A 19,870-nucleotide genomic window follows, 5' to 3' on the forward strand; every position below is an offset into this window, starting at 1 on the left:
TGACAGATTCGAAATTCAAATGTAATATTTTTTTATAATTAAGTGTAACAGTATTTATGGCCAGACTAAGTATACCACAAGTTGAAAAAATAATTTGTAAAAGTTCCCTATTTTCTTAAAAGTTCAATACGAGAAGTTCCAATCAAATTTAGTCTTTAACAAACTGTTATTAAGTACCACAATGCATTGACCACATTAGCAGTTATATGTTTTCGGCATCAATTAACCCGGATAAACAAACAATAAATCAGCCACATTTCCGTGGGTTCATTTCAGCGATCATAAAGATAACTTCCAAGGCTGTTTATCCTGAAAAATGTACGTGGAGCCGCATTATAAGGCCTGTATGTCGGTGGCCGGAGTTGGCAGTCAGCCAAAAGGGTACAGCTACCCTCATATTTAATGATACTTTCGCGATGACTTGTGCTGAATCGCAATGCTTGTATTTGTTTCTTGTATAATTAAATTTATATGACAGCAGAAGTGGGATGCGGAAGCTTTGATATAAGTCTATTGGGTATATGGATTCTTTTATTGGATATTGGATTGTGTTTGCTGTCATCTTTTTAAAATGATCTTTATATCTGTTTATTGATCAATAACTATAACCATTTGTGGCATATTTTCTACAATAAATGGTGTTAAAAAGAAATCACATTCACACAAATTATTATTATTCTTATAAATATTCAATTCTTTATTTAATTAATGGTAGGCTTTGCTTGAAAAGCTTTACAAAAGCTTTCTCCTTAACGTAAGCCGTGATATATATTATCAATTGAATATTCGTTAAAATAAATAAAGAAACCTCTCAAAATCTACACAACAAATTGACTCTATAATATGTTATGCAATAGTACCATGCGGATAACTATAAAGATTTGTTGTGATCTAATTCTTATTAATAATACCTGCAAAAGAACTAACATAGAAATTCAAATATAAATTGTCACTGTAAAACAACTCCAGAATACAGCTTACAATTAAATCCATTGTTAAGTTCTAATCTATGACATAATTACGCCGAGGTCAAAATAAACAGAGCTTCCATGAATATTTCAGAAGTGCTCGCATTTATGCAAATGTGTCTCGTTACAACTAGTCAAAATTGTATTCGGGACTTTCTGCGCTTGATGATGGAAGGTCGACGTTGCGGAGTTGTTTTTATAATTTTTCTGTTTTAAGGAGAGTTGAGTTTAGGCAGGAGCAGATTATGAGTGTAACTAATAGGATTTTTTAGGTCCTGGTTTGGTGTCTCGAAGAGAGACAACAGAGAAATGAATCTGTCATAGTAACTGGTATCATTCCGGCTAAGAGACCAGGTCTGTCAACCTGGTAGTGCATTGATGTTTTTTTTTGTGTTAATATATATAATGTTTCTGTAACTCTTTTTAGATAAAAAGATTTTAGGGCGGCATGTGTATTAATTCTACCTTCAAACATTGTGGTTGCTTATAAGATTATTATATGACTGATATATTATTGCTAAGAAAAATTTGATACAAGTATTCTATATTTGTAAAAGAATTGCATCGGATAACAAAATTGTTTTACAAATGCATTTTCGAAGAATTGAAAATGTTTTCAGGCGCCTATTTATTCAAGGACACAAACATCTAGATTAGATTATGTTGCTTTATTACAATATGACGATCCTAAATGTAGCATATAAAATGCAATACAGTTTATATATCTTGTATAACTTTTACAGAATATAAACATTAATAACAGCCTATCCGCTTACGCAAGTCTTGTTACAACTCTGAGCTTCTATTTACTACAGCCAACTCGTAACCCGTAATGGGTTTAAATGATTAAACCTTTTTCCAACTCTGTGACTAACTTTTCTTCCTACGAGCCTCGTGGATCGTATGCATCCTGAGTCTTATTAAAGTTTCTTTATGGCTGACGGTTTACACCTACGTGCTCACAATATTGGATTAGGATCTCGTTTTCTGTGCATTTAGGTCGCTTCGAGGATTAGCAGTAAACAACGGATGTTTATTAGAAGGTGTAGTAATTAACTAGAAATATTAAATTCCCGGACTAGAACTTAAGTGAGCTTGGAAATTTATCTAACGAGTGATTTTAACCAAAGTTTTTAAATCGGAAAAATCAAAAATGCCTTCCCATTTACGAAAATGTTCAAATCATAATTAAAACTGAAGTGTCAAAATTTCTTAAATAGTCGTATAGAAAATGAATTAATGACAAGTGTTCAGCCATTTATCTAGATCCTATGAAACATACCCATTAAAAATAATTCGTTAATTCAAATGGATGCTTAATTCAAATAATTCTTTAAAATTTACAAATGTTTGTATGTATGTATGTTTTTATGTCATAGCGGGCAGCTGAGCTGGTGGTTCGCCTGATGTAAAGCGATCACCACCGCCTATAAACATTCGCAAAGGTGTAAGTACCTCTGTGAATGCGCTGCCTGCTTTTATGGGGTAAGGGAAAAGGAAAGGATTAACGACTGGAAAGAAGGAATAGACTAGGACGGGTGAGGAAAAGGAAACGGGCCTCCGGCTCCCCCACTCACCGTTCGAAACACAGTGGCATGCCACTATTTCACGCCGGTTTTCTGTGGGGGTGTGGTACTTAATTCGTGCCGAAGCGTGCTCGACTCCCACAATAACAATGTAGTTTGCGATGACGTAAACAAACCTAGCAAATTGGTTTTGATACCTAGAATTGCATGTATCCACTTTGTATCAAAGGGTCTTAATTGAAGCAGCACCTTGACTCTATTTTCTAAGATATTAAATAATTAAATATAAACTAATTGTAAATAAGATTGATAATCAAGCGGGATCGTCTTTTGAGTTACTTACGTCAAGCTTTTTTTGACGGCAAAAGTTAATACAATCTTTTTGAAGACATGTTTCAACAAAATTATAAATTCATTACATCAAAGAAGCTAAAAATTTTACTATGTATTAGCAAGGAAATGCAAACAAGAAACGGCAAATAGTAGTCCATTGACGTAACTTCATAGATTGAAAATCTCATTCTCAAACATTTTGTATTGAATATCTAGAGAGGAAATATGAAAGCGGAATTCTCAGAATAATGTATGTATTTCTTTGGGTGAAGCTGTGAATAAGGGATGAGGGGTGACAAGTGTTCGAGTGTTGTCAACTCGCGTTCGTGTTTTATCAATACAGATTTTATGACAGGTGGAAGATTTAACAGATAAGAGATGGCTCCTAGCGCGTGACGTTTGATTGAGAATAGGATTGAGCTTTGAATTGAAAGTAATGTTGTTTCATTAATTCTTTCTGTGTTCACATAATGTTTCACTGTGCGGGAACCAAATTAAAAGTCAAGCTGTTTATGATCCGACTACATACTTATATAAGTGACTGACTGATTTCTCAACGTACAGTCCAAACTGCTCAACTAATCTGGTTCAAATTTGGCATGCAGATAGCCCCTATAATGTAGGCATCCGCTAAGAGAGTATTTTGATAAAATTTACCTCCAAGGGGATTAAAGAGGGTAGAAAAGATTATAGCATGAAAATGTATATTGATCACGAGAGCGAAGCTGTTATTTGAATATGATTGTAAATATCATTGACATTTTAGTTATAATAATTCCAGAAGATGTCTATGATAAAATTACTTTATAATCCCACAATTTGTTGGATAGAAATTATCTTATCGTTTCAATTATAATTTCAAACTTAATCTGACCCAAGCCGACAGTCCCAAAATCATTAGCAGATTAGTAACACAAACTCTTGTTTGCTCCGAATAACTCACGGATAATTAAATTAAATGATAAAATATCATTTCTTTTTCAGGTCCTTTCACAGAGGCAATCAGGTGAGCTTGGAGAACACCTCCAGTGTCATTACGTTGATTAAGCGAGACCCAAAGTTTGTAAGTCTTAATAAATCAAAGTCCTGCAAATGAAGTTATGGATTTTTCTTGTATTCCCAAAACTGACTGCCTTAGAGGGCACTGAGGCGAATCGCCAAAGTAATTTAGTTTAATTTTAAATTGGCTTCAGCTGATATTGTGTTATTAAAATTTATAGGTGCCTACTCGTATAACATCTTCCCAATTTCGAGCATTTTTCTCGTATTATAATTTTATGTTTTTACGTAAGTCTTTGAGTAAAATTTTGCATTTGTTAGAATTTAATAAAATTTATTTTATAAACTGTAATACTATGCAGTCTGTTGAGCGGTACGTGTGTAACTATTTAATTTCATCCGTATACGAACTAAGAATATGTTATTATTAGGTGAGAAAAATCCTTTTATTATATTTTTAATCTAGTTTGTAGCTAGTACACATTATTCTTTCGCAGAATGTCAATAACGATTTTAAATAATTTTTTAAGCTTTTATTTGTAATATCAAAGAGTTATATGCACGAATTTCATCTATAAATTAGGAAAATGTCTAATTATAGGTATTCTTCATCATATAATTTAAAATTTGTTATCGTTTTAAAAATCTACAATTTAAAAATAATGTTTAACATTTCCAATATTTTACATTGTGTGTGATCCCATGTTAAATGAAAATAAATATGTTATATGATTGATTGGTAAACATACTCCTGATTGTGTGTACGATGAATTGTAATGTTTTCTTTTAAAATATTTTTATTAAATGCCGTTTTTGGGCTTATGTTATTGAGTACTAGTTGGACTGGAAAACGTTGATCTTATTCGACGAAACACTTAGGAACAAAGCTCTGTGCTTCTATCTTAAAACATCTATAAATACTTTTACGCAATATGTTGTGTAAATAACCATTTGTGATTAGAAAAAAATAAATAAAGAATTATTGTTATTATTTATCGCAAGCAGGTATTTATATTAATTTATTTTATAAGTTGTTTATTTTACTTCACTGGATTTAAGCCATGTGAACATGGATTTTACCCATTTTGTAATAATATTAATATAAAATAGAAAACAATTTCCCGCTATTTCTACGCAAAGGGAATGACGTCATCGAATTTTCAATATGGCGCTGGATGCGTGATATGAATAATATTTTTTATGTAAATAATAAAATTATTCATGACATAGTCAAATACATATAATGAATAACGTAATAAAAATCTTATTTGTTTACTAAAGTACTTAAGGTATAAATGCGACATTTAATAATTTTAATATGATGTCTAAACTTAGTCTTAAATAAAAAAGTGCTTCCTATTTTTTTTATATTTCATAAGGTAAATTTGACTATAACGAAATAGTTTACTTAATTTGAAATGGAATGAGTAATGTTACGATAAAGCAGAGAATGCGGACAATAAAGCATTAATCACGCAAAAACGGTTATACATATGAGCATGAAACTTTAACCATCTGAAAGACAATTTAAAGGCCTTTATTCTAGTATAAGACTTTTATTTGTATTGTGTTTATAAATCAAGGTTGGATGATCCTTCGAATAATCTTACTCGCGGGTGACGAGCAGTTCATCGCTGACCATTGTCATTTGAAGCTAACGCTCGTCTGTTATTGTCACATAAATACCTAATTCTAATCTTACATTTTCCAATAAACTCATAATCGATGAATCATGTCGATTTTGAAATATTGTTAATTATTGTGTAAAAAATTTTAATTATTCACGAAATACTAAATTATCGTACGTAAGCATAGTTTGATTAAGGCTTAATGTTTCAATATTGAAATAAACATTCTTTATGACGACCGATGAAGGTTCGATGTTTAAATTCACTCCCAAAATGCCCTTGAGAACTACACATTTTATAACAACTAGCCAGAGTATATGATAAATTATTTAACATAAATTCAAATACATAATTGGACATATTACTCCTGAGGTCTTGGGGCTAGAGTAGCTTTTAACTGCGACATTTGACACGCTCACATCTTACATTGGGTCTATTTAGTTACTTAGTTACCTAGGAGAAATTAGATTAAATAACATTTGGGGATATTGAGCGGTAAAACGATGTTAAATAATGAAATAATTACCTTGGTATATATTATCTATGTCTTTAATTTATTTACCACATTCCCAATGCTTTTAATATATATTCTAATACTGTACAGACATATTGTACAATTTTAGAATATAATATATCGGCTCGCGACGAATATCTGTTTTCGTGAAAAAACGCGGGAAAATTTTTTTTTTTTTTTTTGGTTGAACAATCCACACTACATTCATACAGGAGAAAATGTTTTTCATTTTTTTTAATCAACCAATGCGGTGCCTTTTGTACCGACCAGTAACTTTTTAAAACAATTTTTTTCGAACTTTTTGCTCACAGAACTTCATACAATATATTTCACTCATGTATTGTTGCAATGTATATTTATAAAGAGAAATGACACAATATTATTATGATATAAGTTTTTATATAGCATAAAGAGCTTAATAAATTAAAAATTGGGCCTTTAAACCCACAACAAGTCTTTTTTTTTCTAAACAAAAATACTTCAAACATTACCATTTGAAAACACTTCATAAACCGAATGGGTTTCCTGTTGACCACACCTGTAAAAATGTAAATACAATGGACTATGTGGCTTAGCTCAGTTAGGCGGATAACGATAAAATATATCCTAAGCTTATACGAAGCGTTAAATTTGAATAAAAATTGTTATTCACTAGTTGAAAGGGGATTTTGTTTATTAAATTTTTTCTTTGTCACTTTTCGGTTCAACGGATCTGACTGACAGTAGCTGCGTATTGCGGATGTTGTATTGTAACTTTATTCGCTTTAACATATGTATACTTTAAAAAATTCGCGAACAGCGTTTTCAGATTATATAATAGTTTGAATATTTATTCAGCATAATAGAATACTTGCTCTATACACATATATAATAAAAAAAATCTTATTACTGGTGTAAAATAATAGTAGAAATATTTTAAATCTTTTATTACTATCTAATGTCTTATACTACCTATACCTGTACCTGAAACCATGTTCAGAAATAGCAAGTACTATTTTAATTCAATAAATTGAGTTTATTAATTACTAATTAACCATTTTTAAATTCATTTTATTTTTAGATAAAGTATTTATTCAAGAAATTATTTTAATTTGTACAAAGCAAAGCCAGCAATCATCTAATATTATATGTACAAGTCATTGTTTGTAAGACAATTTTTCTCAATGGCTATAGTAAAAACTCTTATAATCGAATTTGTAAACACTGAAGGGTAGATTTAATCAAGACAGCCAAATCCCTTCAAGAGGTAATATTAATTCAAACAATCATTGATTACCATTATCAATTGATAGTGGAAGAGTTCGGAAACAATGCTCAATATGTATTTGATAATTTTGCAGTGTATATAGAATTTATATAGCCTTCGGACATCTTAATGTTATATATTAAAATATCAAAATTAAAAAATAGCTCAAGAAGTTTATATCTGTAAAAACAAATCACCTAAAAGAGGCTCAGTTTCATCGGAACCCTGGCAAATGTCAGATGTATCCAATACCCATTCAAAATTGCTTATAAGCTCTCCTTCTATTCGATACGTGAGTCATATTTTTAACCTAATTCCGAATCCATTAGACATATGTAACTGAAGGCCGGTTGAGTGTCGGCGGTCTTATTAACGAATACTTGAGAGTAGACCTTGAAGGTATTAATTACCATTACGCTATCGATTCAATTAGACCTTACGAGAGATCTTTGTTGACCTATTTGTAGCGAAACAGAGGGAATAAGTATTTTTATTGTACTAGCTATATATGTTATAGCATAGCAAACATATCAGCAAATATAAAAAAGTTTCTATCTTAGATAGTAAGAAATGAAAATAATAAAATAGAACTATCTGTGTCGGATATCATTCGTCAATCCCAAGAAGTTAGAAAGTTTGCGATAACAATAGATAATGATTCAGGATAAAAACGATGAAGGGAGAAAGAATAATATTAAAAGAATAGTATTTACCTATCTCTAGAGGGATTACAATAAACAAATTAGATTTACTTTATCTTGTTCATAAATAAATACACAACAGAACACCTCCCCTAAATAATTAGAACGAACATCGTATAAAGGAAATTAAACGTGTAAAAGTTGCGCTAATACGAGTATCCCGGGAATTATAAGAAACCCTATAAGGGTTAATGCAAGGAACTTTCAAGACCCATATAAATCGTGCCCCTACGTCCTTCCGGTGTGGCGTGTTTATCTTAAAGATAATCTGCTCAACACCTCCTTGGTTTAGTTTTTTTATATCAAACCGACATTGTTACCTTATATTGATGTTAAATTTTGATTGAAACTGAAGTAAAATAAATAATAAAATATAATAGTTTAAAAAAAACTATAAAACACGCTTTAACAAAAATCATATTTTGCAAATTGAAAACTGGAATAATTTTATCAAATTAGTGTATTGTCATCGGTCCTCAATAAATCTACAAAGTTTGAACGAAATCTGGCCGTTTAAAGTGGGTCAAAATCGCGCCCAAAGAAGTCAGTTACAAACAAACAAACATACAAACAAACAAACATACAAACAAACAAACATACAGGTGAAGCTAATAAAAAGCGTGTAAAAATAAACATTTGTGAGAGACTGGTGCCCGAGATATGTATAGAATACTTGTAATACGGTAACTTACAAGATAAACAACATTATGGACAATAAAATTGTGAGAATTAATTGTAAAATGTAATATATATATAGTACTTATTCTACTAATGGGTATATTGTAGCTGCAGTGAATGGTATATGAGTAATTGAATGTGTTTTAATCTGCTTGAATGCAGTTGTAGAGATAATTTAATTATACAAAATATTGGATATTGGCAATATTTTCAATAAAACTCGTGGATTTCTTGATAGAACCAATATTTTATTTAATTAACGTTCCATTACGCAGTTTCACGTACTGAGCAAAAAAAAAAAAACAAAAAGAAAAACGCACCTAGTGACGAAAACGGGAAACTCGTTTTGTACATTTACATTGACAGTTTGTAATATAGCTTTTACAGACACCTATGAACTACTATAACTACATTATAAATTTATAATCAATACAGTTTATAAAATTTATGTAACTGCTAGAATTTAACACGATAACCTTCTATACTCAATATTATAACAAATAAATTCAAAATATCGCAATTTATTCAAAACGTAGGTACAGTTACAAAAATAACTCCTGTAGATAAACTAAGGGATAAACAACACACGTCACATACGAAATGAAATCCGCTAGCAATAACTCCGTGATGCTAACTCTAATTACAACTAAAACAGCTCCCGAGTTACTTCGAAATGTAATTAACTCAATGTTAACTTCCGTAAGCCGAAATATAAGCTTGTGAATTACCTGCAAACGGTTTGCACTAATTCAGAAGGTACGCCGACGGCCTTTGAAATTCCTTTGTCCTGCATTTGTCATAATGTAGGTACCCTATATAATATTGAAGGCTTGAATTATGAGAAGTCCCTTATTGAAGGGTTAACTTATTGCCGAGTTATAATGGACTCAGGTTAATTAGTACGCTGAAATATAGAAGTAAATAATAAGTTTAAGTTTAGAAATCGAATTATAAAATAAAATTTACAAGCTGTATTACGTTTTTTGTATTACAACTTATTCCTTTTAATCGAAAGCCATATTTATTGCAGTAATGATATCCAAACAAATACATATTTACCTGAATTAAAATTAGTACGGGCATAACGTAATGAACTAGGTAGTTAAGTCACATATTCAACCGCAATGATACACACTGTTCAATTACAATTATTACAATCGAAATATGCGTATCTGTTTTAAAGTAAATGTTTGAAAATTAAATTGATTTGCGGTTTATTGTTGAAACATTTTCATTTATTATTATTGACACTGAATTATCCAGATTCCTAACTGTACTATTAAAATGACCAAATAGGTATACAAAAACATTATTGAGAGGCATCAAATATTCAAGATACACATTAATACTAAACTTTATCCTGTAGTTTACGTTGCCTGCAATTATTAGTTCCTTACTAGAAATTATTGAGTTACTTTAGAGATCGTAAAATCGACATAAAGTTCCATGAATATGGCTGGTTTCGTGTATCGCTTATGATAATTTATTAGAAAGTTCCTGTGTTATTTTCTTGCAATATAATAAACTAATTATTATTTCCTTCTCCTAGCCCTTCCCAGTCCAGTCATCAATCTTTCCAGTCATCAATCCTTTCCTTATCCCTTATCCGTTAAAAGCGGGCAGCGCATTCTCAGAGGTCTGAGCCTCTGCGAATGTTCATGGGCGGTGGTGATCGCTTACCATAAGGCGAACCACCAGCTCAGTTGCCCGCTATGACATAAAAAAAAAATTATTGAATGCATAGGTGGGTATTTGAATAATCGTTATATTCTGAAAGTATATCATCATAAGTGTAACTTTCATGTACTATTTGTGATGGAGAATTACTGCTCATCACTTGGTTGAAAACATTCGTACAATATACGCATATATGCAATTTACACTTGCAAATACCGGTCTGCTGGTCATTCAGTAATTGTCTTTTTAGGTAAAGACAACTTCTTTCAGAACAGACAGGTGACTATGGAAAGAAAACAGATAGAAAATAACCTATGGTATTCAATTTGTTAATGGATTAGGAACTTTCTTCATAAACTTTAATGACTTTCTATCTGAACAACTAAAATACCGATGCGACTTTCAATGTTGTGTCTTAAAATTTAAAGGTATTTTAAACCTTTGTAAGTTAATTAGGTACTAGTCGTCCGCCCTGGCTTTGCTCGTGTTACAGAATATATAGCCTATATCACTAAGGGATCACAAGTATATGTTCAGCAGTGAAAGAATTTTTTAAATCGGCCCAGTAGTTCCGGAGATTAGCGCGTTAAAAAAAAAAGGAAAAAATTCTTCAACTTTTTATAATTAGTACAAATGTCTAAAAATAACCATAATTCGAGAAATTAACATCAATTGCAGGTACTATTTTTAATAGAAATTATCTTAAAAAAGTTCACCGACATTATTTTAGATTAAAAAAACTTAGAACATTGGAGCCCATACAAAAGGTATTCAGGATTCAATTTCCATAAAGAACAATACATTTAGAGCCTTACTCGATGTAAGCAAGGGACAAAGTATCGGTCGTTACTATTATTTGTTTCTGAATTATGTAAAACCCACTCCAGACCTTTCTGGAAGGAAAAATACAGATGCAGATGATATTTTATGTCTTTATATTTTAGTGTATGTATGTGTATGTACTTTTGTATGGGGCACCCTCGTGATTTATGTATGAAGTACACCGAATTAATCTTCCGAGAGGAAAAAATGTTACTGTTATGCTTGCACGCATCTTAATATGAAGAGCATTTGATAAATGATAGATTATTTAAAGGAATGCGTTGTTTTGACAGTCAAGGATGTTTGATGGTGGGACGAATGTGATGTTTGGATAAAATATTGTCTACAATATAAAATGAGAATGAGAAATTCAATCTCTCTCAATAAAAAGTTTCTATAAGACATTGCTCTTATAATTGCTTGAAAATTCATTGAAATATTACTTCATTGAAAAAAACTTCACAGGTGTTTAATAGGTATCAGTATGATAATAAGGTTATATGGAATAGCATCACTGATTAGGATAGCAAGTACCTATATACGTATAAACGTTTCTTTTATTTCTGTGTTAGACTTTAATTAAAGGTGTTTTTTTTACGTGGAAGTTAGTGTCGTACACGATAATTATTTCACAGAAAACCGCTTACTGCATCTTAAAAAACGACGGTATCCAGTGAATTTTGCATATTCTTTTACTTGATCTCTTTGATCTAATACATTTTTATTAAAGCGTAGCTTTTGGCCTTGGGAACTGTTTATAGAAAGTACGTATGATTTATTAGATTGAATTATAAATTTAATTCAATTGTCTTATATTCTTCAAGAAACAAATAATAAAACTTTTAATTATCAATGTTTTGGAATAAAGGCTGACATAATTATGGTATACATATACCTATATATTTTATATGTACTCGTATATATATTAATATATATCAACATGATACACATACATCTTGATAAAAAATACTTCCACATGCATTATAGATAAAAGGAATTTCTGAAGATGGAAGTGTAATTGGAACCCCGTCACCCTTGTTCCCAAGTGGGCCATGGGTCAATCGACATTTCTGTTTCACTGATCGATGTCTCCTTATAAAATGGGGAAAGAGGCTTTTGACCTCGATTTGATGTTACTATTCGTACTGGTGCGATACAATGCAAAAATGTGGTTCAAAGATAACTATAATCCTATCCTACTTCCTACTAATATTATAAATGCGAAAGGATGTGTGTGTTTGTTGCTCTTTCACGCAAAAACTACTGAACCGATTGCAATGAAATTTGGTACGTAGACAGATGGACAACGTGAATAACATACAAGCAACTTTTTATCCCGTTATTCCCACAGGATACGGACTTACGCGGGTAAAATCGCGGGGCGCGGCTAATACTAATATATGTTAAAGTTAAAAATGGCGTTTTTATTCAGCTACAAGCTGTTCGCCCCGGTCACGCCCGTGGTACATATATAGCCTATGTCACTCAGTGAAGTTGCAGCTTTCTACTGGTGAAAGAATTTTTGGAATCGTTCCAGTAGTTTTGAGTTTATCTATTACCTACAAACATACCAACAAACAAGAAAAGAAAAATACAATTTCTTCCTCTTTATAATATTAATGTAGACAAAGAAAATGTTGAAGTACAATTTCAACATTTTTTCATGTAAAACTAGCATTCCAGCCAGCAGCTTCACCCACGTGATCTTAGTAAGAGATATACAGACCTGGAGTATTCCCGTTACTGGTTCCGTTCGATTTTCGGGATAAAATTATCCTATGTCCTTTCTCGGGTATCAAACCATATCTGTACCATTTCACTAAAATCAGTTCAGAAGTCCTTGAGTTATAAATATAACTAACACGATATATATGTAGATTTATATAGTTTCGACGTACGAGCGCCGCGAAGTGTTGCCTATAAAGCGTTTTGGCGAGACAGCCCTTTTCCACACCACCTTAAGATATAGTGAGTGAGTTTTTTGATACTATGCGAGATATTATGCGAGTGGATCTTAATCATTTAGATATCGTCAAAGAACTGATTTTTTCCACTAAGGCGACATTGTGACATTTGTTTAAACATAATACACATGCATTAATTTTTAATTTCTTAATAGGCTTTAATGTCTTAGTAGGCTTCCTAAATATAATTATATATACATTCGTAAAAATTTAAATGAATTTAAACAACAGAGCGATGTTCATAATTTTAATACGAGAAATAAGTATGAACTAATAAACTGTTCCTTCAGACTGTCGAAAACTAACAAATCTTTCCTCAGTAACTCAGTTCGATTTTATAACAAACTACCTAAAGATATAATAAATTTACCAGAACACAAATTTAGAAAACATATAAAGTGTACTCTCATTTCTAAAGCCTACTATAAAATTGACGAATTTGTTAATGATATGAATATTGACTGGAAATTTTAATAATTAATTGTGAATTGTATTTTATTTATTTTTAAGGTTATTATTATATTTTTAAGTAATGTTTTTGAAATATTGTTGTATTGACGTTCGTAAGTGCCCCTTGGGGGTTTAAATCGAAATAAATAATTTTGACTTTGACTTTGACTTTGATAAATGGAAGGATTCCATAGGTGTACTAATTTATGTTTCGCATCTTATGGCTGGCGGTAAAAAACAAAGGATGGATGCGTAAAGTGGAATAATAATGATAACAATAAATAAAAAGATCATTAAAAAAGCTTCCATATTTATGGGAACCCATTAAAATTGTCGTGCGCAGCCATAGAAAAGTTTGCCCATTATTTGCGAATACGCAATAACAATATATAAAATAATTACATTTCGCGTTTACCTTGTAAAAAACCACAACAATTTCCTCTGTTAAATTACACTGGTCGGGCTTTGCGTTTGCGTTGTTGATTGTGATTTTTTCGGATTCCTATCTAGCCTATCCATCAATCTGCTTTCAAAACTAATTTTCGCGTGAAATAAAATTCGTGTTTTTTTAACTTATAAATTTTTTATTCACTTATAAATGTTATATTGATTGTATTTTAAAAGAGCACCTACATAGTTTCTCGTCGGCTCTTCCCTGTAGAAACTGGTTTAGTTTGTTATTAAATGTTAAAACTGTGTTATGACGATTCAAAAGTTCATCTATAGAAAGTCTTATTGAATAGATAAATATTTGAGTTTGAGATTGAGCAGCAAGAAATCGCAGTTATTTTTAAGCAATAATTATTGTCTGGCCTATGTCCCAGCAGTGGGAACGTGTATGGGGGCTGATGATGATGATGATGATGAATAATTATTATTTGATTCAATGTTTGATTTACTGCCTTGGTGTCGTGCTTGATACCACAAAGGCTTAGTCGCGGCGTGGATTTTATTATCGGCGGATATAAATAAAAAACGGTGTGTTCTGATGATCTACTTGTTCCCAAATAACAATCTATTTGTGAAATAAATGTGTCAGATATAATCGCCGCCTACGACGAGGTATTTACATGACTTTTTCAATAGACTATGAGGAAAATGATTTTGTGAAGAAGTTAATACATTTTGCTATAATACATTCTATAGTAAGAACTATATTAATTAATTCTATAATTATTAAAACTAATAGGTAATTATGTTACATAGGAACTTATAATACAGGGCATCAGCGTTTTGGAAATCAGTTTGAAATTTAAAGCAGATTAAATTAACGGACGGCGTTATGGTAGATGATTATTTATATATCCCAAGGGCAGTGATTTCAATACGTATAACTTAATTGCTTTCCGTTCGCGGCTTCGTTCGTAGTCAAAGAAGAAGTTAAAAAATCCCTGGTTTTCACCCGCGTAGTTCCCGTCCCGTGGTGTTTCCGGGATGTTAACTATCCTATATTGTTTCACGGATCTCACATTATTTGCGCATTAAATTACATCTAAATCGGTGCAATAACTAGAATAGACTAACGCGCACAGTTACTTTCATATTTTTAATATTAATAGATATTAATTTTTTAAAGTAATACTGAAGACAAAGACCAACAAAATTCGTCAAAATAAAACATCTAAAAAATTGCTATATCGTCCTAGAAATAATGAAAATGATAATTATCTCCTACACATTGACGTTCTGATTCCATCTAATCAGCTTTGTTCAAAAGCTACGAGTAAGATACGTCAATAATGAAGTGTCATCGTATATTTATAATCACTATTATTGTTATGTTTTGCTATGTGCGTAATGACTGGAAAGCCAGCTAAACTAGCAATCCTACAGAGAATCTGACATGACATTTTTCATAGCAAATTGAATCGTCTACAACTTTTTTTTAGCCTTAAACGGAACTAAATGAAGATCAACAAGAGCTTAATACCTCATAATATGATAAACTAGAACGAAATATGTCTACACTGGCTGTGCCCCGCGGTTTCATCCGCGTAAGTTTCATTGCAATCGGTTCAGTCGTTTTTGCGTAAAAGAGTAACAAACAAACACATACATCTATTCTCACAAACGCATTTATAATATTAGTAGTATGCTCATACTGTTACACTACCTCTTAAATAATTTAAATAAAGAAGGCTCAATTCACCGTCAACCTATTTATTTCAAGGAAAATTGTTTAAAAGTCGATTCAACACTGTTGGTGGCAAAATAATAAAGACACAAAAGGTCGGGGCTTTCGTCAACGTCACGGGCGATTTCTTTACTTTGCGAATATTTCTGAGGTCTTAAAGAAGACAAATGGCTGCCGCATTATCGCGGCCTTGGAAGGTCTTTTAAATTATGAAATAAGATACTTCCCTAATTAATGGCAGTTAACTCGGATCCCTTTGTGAACATATTGCTTTAGATTGGTGGACATTTCCATCTTGTGATTTTCTTTTTTGATTTGGGAAATTAAGCAGTGAATGTAGGTATAATATCGCAATATCGCAGTTATTTAAATTGAACGATGAAATCATTATTTTTCAAAATAAATCAAGAATGCATTTAATTCTAAACACAACGTAAAGTTTTATTGACTGCCTCTTTGCAATAATTTATTGATGTAAATTTTTTTTTATTAATCTTATAAACATCTTGAAAATACAAACACACATAAACCGATATTGCAATATCTTTAGATAGCTCTACTTATATCTCAGACATACAGTTAAACAGTTTCTCCATATTTTATAAAACTCCAATGGTTCTTATATTCCTTTCGCAATCCCTTGGCGGTATTTTGGATTGTATTTCATTTTTACATTAGTAAAACAGCCCTTACACATTTTTAATAAGAACTATTTTTAAAAGTATTTAACCCATTAAAATTTTTAGAGTTTTACCACGTCCTAAGAGATGGTAATAAATCATCTCTATATTAATGGCGCTTGGAAATAAATGTCATAAAAATGTATGTTTTTCACTTTAATCGTATGAAAACAAACTATAGTAGTTATTTCTGTTATTTAGTATCTTGTAAACTATGTGGGTGACCTATTTGGCTGTCTTTCAATGTCTAAAATATATGCTGTAGTTTTATTTATAATTTTTTTACAAATTTCACGGATGTCGAAATAAATTTCGTTGTATTAACCTTGATTTTAATTGTATTTATGATGCTGAATTTTATGACGAATTTAGATCAAGGACAAGGTGGTTTTTGTATGGGATTGAAATACTCGCAGAATACCATAAATTGATAGTTACAATAATAACAATAATTTAATTAGATTTTACTAATTGTTCTTTTTTAAATCATCACTTTTGATTCCTTGTCTAGTAAGATAAAAAGGAATAATACTCATATCAAATAATCTTAATCTACCTACTATATAAAAACTTACTTTTTGAAATAGTTTTTTGCTATTTAAAATTAAAAAATGTTTATATGCATAGGCATTTTAGTATTGAGTCTGAATTTTAATAAGAATTATTAGATAAATGAGATTCCAAAAAGAGTTAAATGATTCGTTTCGAAGGCATAATATACACGTATTTCATTGTGTTAGTGTATTTTAATAAGGTGTTCCTTGTACTAAAATAACTATCACAATAAAAACGCGTATCGAAGACAAATGTTCAATATAGCTGGCGACGTTTAAACAGGCGTATAATAATAAATTCTATCTTTTAATTTTCTACAAGGCACGACTGTCTGCAAGTAAAAAGAGTACAGCGGTTAAAAGATATGTTATTTAAGAATTTTATATTATTACTAAAATAAATAAGTAATATAAGCTATTTAAATCAATATTATCAAAGTATTTGTAATACCTAATGAATTTATATTCCAATAACCAAATTATAGCAAGAGTTGGATTTTTCCGAATTTACGATGATGAATGATTCATCAAAATTATATAACCACGACTGATAAATACTACTCAAATGCATTGTTAAGACACGTTTATTACCGTTCCAAATTAATGTCCATGGCATCAGTAGCATTACGTATAAAACTTTGTGCTGCGAATGAATTCAACATTACTCACAACTCCGTCAATAAAAGCAGCTTGATGGAACACAGTGTAGATTTAGTCGAGATTGCTGGGCAATAGGAGTCCGACATAGCAAGGCCCTTTCCCCGGGGCCTTTGGTAAATGTATACTAGAAAATATATTCTCATATCTATTATATATTATACTAGCTGCGCCCCGCAGTTTCACCCGCGTAAGTCCGTATCCCGTAGAAATATTGGGATAAAAAGTTGCCTATATGTTATGAATGAATGAATGAATAAAACTTTATTGTACACACCAATAAGAAAATTTTCAAAAGCACAGACTAAAAATACAAGTTGCACAATAGGCGACCTTATAACTACAGATCATCTCTTCCAGGTAACCAAAACAACGAAATAATACATAGAAAGCGTAAAGGTAGGTGGTGTATACTATAGATATAAGTTTAATTAATATAGATAAGTATATAGCATAGCAAATACATAGATGTAATGAGATACAATATTAATAAAAATAAAAACATGTAAGAAAAAACAATACATATATACATATTATTATTATTTCAATTAGTATGATAAGATAAATAAACAGGATATGTAGATGATATAATTAGAATATATAATGTCATATCTCATTTAAAGAGGAATAATATATAATGTCATATCTCATTTAAAGAGGAATAATATTCAAAGAACATACTTTTGAAAGTAACGATAGATTTAGCATTTCGAATATTAAGTGGCAAATCATTCCATAATCTGATTGCTTTAACTGTAAAGGAAGAATTAAAGAATTTAGTTTTGTTATTCTAGTTGTCCACCTATCTACGTACCAAATTTCATTGCAACCGGTTCAGTAGTTTTTGCGTGAAAGAGCAACAAACACACACACACATCCTTACAAACTTTCGCATTTATAATATTAGTAGGATTGATACATAACTTTGTATCGCCACTCCATATTAGGTATGTAACACACTTGCTCATATTCTCTAGTAATCACTACCAAAATTTGATGCTTGTAATGGTATATAGTCGACTCGCTGCAGGTCACATCTTGTTACCTTCAGGGGATATAGGACAGATGCCGTGTATTGCAGAAATGAGATCACGCTTGGATAATATTGTCGATAAAACGCATTTCAAGCGACATATGAGATGTCGTTTTGGATGTGGGCTCGGAAAATACTGATATGGGTATTGCAAAGCACAAATGAGGTGATTGCAGCAAGGTGAATTGTTTTTTGATAGCGAATTGTTGGCTACTGGGGGAATAAATTTCTATAATCTATAATATCTCCTATAATTGACTTGAATATTATTGATTTGACTTGTTACAAGTCGCAAAGGCGAACGCCTAAATTGTGGTATTGTACTGTCAATGGCTGTTTTTCTTATAGGCAAATTAATTTTGCCTTTTAGACGTTCAGCAATGCTTCTGGTCTTTATACACTAAATCCTGGTGGAAAGACCCCAAACATAATTGTATTTTATTCAAATTATTTTAATATAACTGTTAATTCAGTATAATTTTGTGAAGAAAAGTCATAGAGACTAGATATTAAAAACTACCGTTATATCTAAGTTAAACCTAATTTAATTGAAATCCTTGAGTTGTTCACGTCCCATGTTCACGCAAACGAAGTCGCGGGCACCAGCTAGAAGCACAATATATATGGGTGCTTGAACTTCAACAATTTTTCTTGTTTATTGGTTTTCTTCACACCTCGCGAAAGTAGTAAGCTAAAGTACTTTTCTGTGGACATCCATAGATCAATTTGTTTTTTATTTCTTTTAAGAGTGTCATGTCAGTTACTATATATACAATGTATAATTTCATAATATGCCGCTGCCTTAGTTATTTAATAAAATCTTTTAATGTTGTTCGATTATGCATAGATACTTCTAGTTTGATTTATAATAAACTATCTTTAACAGCTTAAACTGCTGCTAAATACTAAAGCTAAAACTCACGAACAATTACAGTGTTGTTAACTTCATCTACTTCAGTACTTAACTATTTGGTTACTCTGCTCGTATATTCACTCTTGTTAAATATAATTAATTAGACGTATACAGTTTCAAGTAAATCCTTGTTAATTTCCCATAATCGAGTAATTAATATCTGATCATAGGAAGTCTTCTAGTAACTCCAATTTAATTGATCCCACATTCTTTCTTGGCTTCTTAAACTTACCGTTGCTCGTGCCTCGTTTGCATATTAAATTAATTATTTCACAATAGAATCTAATAAAGCAGCATATTGCATGGTTGAGGCCACAATATCTTGGGTTTGCAATTTCATGAACTTATCCGAAGCTAATATTTACTGCCACAGCATTCAGCGAGCACAATTTA

General features: G+C 31.2%; 1 protein-coding gene across 2 annotated transcripts in view; it reads left to right on the plus strand.

Moving 5' to 3' along the window:
- LOC119837036 (angiotensin-converting enzyme-like) overlaps window positions 1-19,870 on the plus strand; it is a 148,512-nt gene that overhangs the window by 80,044 nt on the left and 48,598 nt on the right. The window contains exon 2 of one of the 2 annotated variants that reach the window (XM_038362522.1): window positions 3,812-3,833. The exons of the other annotated variant lie outside the window; for it this stretch is intronic. The gene's annotated coding sequence lies outside the window, so the exon portion shown is untranslated. The remainder of the gene's footprint in view (window positions 1-3,811; window positions 3,834-19,870) is intronic. 2 annotated transcript variants of the gene reach the window in all.

This window comes from Zerene cesonia, chromosome 3 (assembly GCF_012273895.1).
Source record: "Zerene cesonia ecotype Mississippi chromosome 3, Zerene_cesonia_1.1, whole genome shotgun sequence".
NCBI lineage: Eukaryota > Metazoa > Arthropoda > Insecta > Lepidoptera > Pieridae > Zerene > Zerene cesonia.